This window comes from Spea bombifrons, chromosome 2 (assembly GCF_027358695.1).
Source record: "Spea bombifrons isolate aSpeBom1 chromosome 2, aSpeBom1.2.pri, whole genome shotgun sequence".
Lineage (NCBI taxonomy): Eukaryota > Metazoa > Chordata > Amphibia > Anura > Pelobatidae > Spea > Spea bombifrons.
The window spans coordinates 142,250,833-142,253,332 of NC_071088.1; the positions used below are offsets into that span (position 1 = coordinate 142,250,833).

Sequence of the window (2,500 nt, forward strand, 5' to 3'; positions counted from 1 at the left end):
CGAGATCGGGCGCTTTCAGGGTGGTATGGCCGCAGGTGTGAAAGTTTTTTATTTTACTTCTCTTATTCTGTTGCTGCTGCTGCTGCTGCTGCTGCTGCTGCTGCTGCTGCTGCTTGTCGTCAGACAAAAAGAATTATAAGCCCTGGGACAGGACAGAGAAGGTGAGAAGGTTCAAATAAGGGTTTAAAGCTTTGATGATGAGCAAGAAACACATGGCAAAAAGCTCTCCCCGGACTGTGAGAAAAAATTAAAAGCCTACAACACCTGGTATTCCCAGGCGGTCTCCCATCCAGGTACTAACCAGGCCCAACCCTGCTTAGCTTCCGAGATCAGACGAGATCGGGCGCTTTCAGGGTTGTATGGCCGCAGGTGTGAAAGTTTTTTATTTTACTTCTCTTATTCTGTTGCTGCTGCTGCTGCTGCTGCTGCTGCTGCTGCTGCTTGTCGTCAGACAAAAAGAATTATAAGCCCTGGGACAGGACAGAGAAGGTGAGAAGGTTCAAATAAGGGTTTAAAGCTTTGATGATGAGCAAGAAACACATGGCAAAAAGCTCTCCCCGGACTGTGAGAAAAAATTAAAAGCCTACAACACCTGGTATTCCCAGGCGGTCTCCCATCCAAGTACTAACCAGGCCCAACCCTGCTTAGCTTCCGAGATCAGACGCTTACAGGGTGGTATGGCCGCAGGTGTGAAAGTTTTTTATTTTACTTCTCTTATTCTGTTGCTGCTGCTGCTGCTGCTGCTGCTGCTGCTGCTGCTGCTGCTGCTGCTGCTGCTGCTGCTGCTGCTGCTGCTGCTGCTGCTGCTGCTGCTGCTGCTGCTGCTGCTGCTGCTGCTGCTGCTGCTTGTCGTCAGACAAAAAGAATTATAAGCCCTGGGACAGGACAGAGAAGGTGAGAAGGTTCAAATAAGGGTTTAAAGCTTTGATGATGAGCAAGAAACACATGGCAAAAAGCTCTCCCCGGACTGTGAGAAAAAATTAAAAGCCTACAACACCTGGTATTCCCAGGCGGTCTCCCATCCAGGTACTAACCAGGCCCAACCCTGCTTAGCTTCCGAGATCAGACGAGATCGGGCGCTTTCAGGGTGGTATGGCCGCAGGTGTGAAAGTTTTTTATTTTACTTCTCTTATTCTGTTGCTGCTGCTGCTGCTGCTGCTGCTGCTGCTGCTGCTGCTTGTCGTCAGACAAAAAGAATTATAAGCCCTGGGACAGGACAGAGAAGGTGAGAAGGTTCAAATAAGGGTTTAAAGCTTTGATGATGAGCAAGAAACACATGGCAAAAAGCTCTCCCCGGACTGTGAGAAAAGAAAAAGACTACAACACCTGGTATTCCCAGGCGGTCTCCCATCCAGGTACTAACCAGGCCCAACCCTGCTTAGCTTCCGAGATCAGGCGCTTTCAGGGTGGTATGGCCGCAGTTGTGAAAGTTTTTTATTTTACTTCTCTTATTCTGCTGCTGCTGCTGCTGCTGCTGCTGCGGCGGCTGCTGCTGCTGCTGCTGCTGCTTGTCGTCAGACAGAAAGAATTATAAGCCCTGGGACTGCACAGAGAAGGTGAGAAGGTTCAAATAAGGGTTTAAAGCTTTGATGATGAGCAAGAAACACATGGCAAAAAGCTCTCCCCGGACTGTGAGAAAAGAAAAAGACTACAACACCTGGTATTCCCAGGCGGTCTCCCATCCAGGTACTAACCAGGCCCAACCCTGCTTAGTTTCCGAGATCAGACGAGATGGGGCGCTTTCGTGGTGGTATGGCCGCAGGTGTGAAAGTTTTTTATTTTACTTCTCTTATTCTGTTGCTGTTGCTGCTGCTGCTGCTGCTGCTGCTGCTGCTGCTGCTGCTTGTCGTCAGACAGAAAGAATTATAAGCCCTGGGACAGGACAGAGAAGGTGAGAAGGTTCAAATAAGGGTTTAAAGCTTTGATGATGAGCAAGAAACACATGGCAAAAAGCTCTCCCCGGACTGTGAGAAAAGAAAAAGCCTACAACACCTGGTATTCCCAGGCAGTCTCCCATCCAGGTACTAACCAGGCCCAACCCTGCTTAGCTTTCGAGATCAGACGAGATCAGGGGCTTTCAGGGAGGTATGGCTTCAGGTGTGAAAGCACTTTATTTTACTTTTCTTATTCTGTTGCTGCTGCTGCTGCTGCTGCTGCTGCTGCTGCTGCTGCTGCTGCTGCTGCTGCTGCTGCTGCTGCTGCTGCTTGTCGTCAGACAAAAAGAATTATAAGCCCTGGGACAGGACAGAGAAGGTGAGAAGGTTCAAATAAGGGTTTAAAGCTTTGATGATGAGCAAGAAACACATGGCAAAAAGCTCTCCCCGGACTGTGAGAAAAAATTAAAAGCCTACAACACCTGGTATTCCCAGGCAGTCTCCCATCCAGGTACTAACCAGGCCCAACCCTGCTTAGCTTCCGAGATCAGACGAGATCGGGCGCTTTCAGGGTGGTATGGCCGCAGGTGTGAAAGTTTTTTATTTTACTTCTCTTATTCTGCTGC

At 49.1% G+C, this 2,500-nt stretch overlaps 4 non-coding genes and 4 pseudogenes across 4 annotated transcripts in view; all 8 read right to left on the reverse strand.

Annotated features, from left to right (window-relative positions):
• LOC128480966 (5S ribosomal RNA) overlaps positions 1-37 on the reverse strand; it is a 119-nt gene extending 82 nt beyond the window's left edge. Inside the window, exon 1 of the ribosomal RNA XR_008350745.1 lies at positions 1-37. This exon is cut by the window's left edge and continues 82 nt beyond it. This is a non-coding gene — a ribosomal RNA (5S ribosomal RNA).
• Positions 38-252: 215 nt separating this feature from the next.
• On the reverse strand, positions 253-371 carry LOC128478454 (5S ribosomal RNA). The gene has a single exon (XR_008349371.1). It is a non-coding gene; the product is annotated as a 5S ribosomal RNA (ribosomal RNA).
• A 209-nt stretch (positions 372-580) lies between these two features.
• Positions 581-689, reverse strand: LOC128480411 (uncharacterized; annotated as a pseudogene).
• Positions 690-985: 296 nt separating this feature from the next.
• LOC128480977 (5S ribosomal RNA) lies at positions 986-1,104 on the reverse strand. The gene has a single exon (XR_008350756.1). It is a non-coding gene; the product is annotated as a 5S ribosomal RNA (ribosomal RNA).
• A 210-nt stretch (positions 1,105-1,314) lies between these two features.
• Positions 1,315-1,423, reverse strand: LOC128480129 (uncharacterized; annotated as a pseudogene).
• Positions 1,424-1,645: 222 nt separating this feature from the next.
• Positions 1,646-1,764, reverse strand: LOC128480281 (uncharacterized; annotated as a pseudogene).
• Positions 1,765-1,980: 216 nt separating this feature from the next.
• LOC128479633 (uncharacterized) lies at positions 1,981-2,099 on the reverse strand (annotated as a pseudogene).
• A 245-nt stretch (positions 2,100-2,344) lies between these two features.
• Positions 2,345-2,463, reverse strand: LOC128477418 (5S ribosomal RNA). Its single transcript, XR_008348391.1, has one exon. It is a non-coding gene; the product is annotated as a 5S ribosomal RNA (ribosomal RNA).
• Positions 2,464-2,500: the final 37 nt, after the last annotated feature.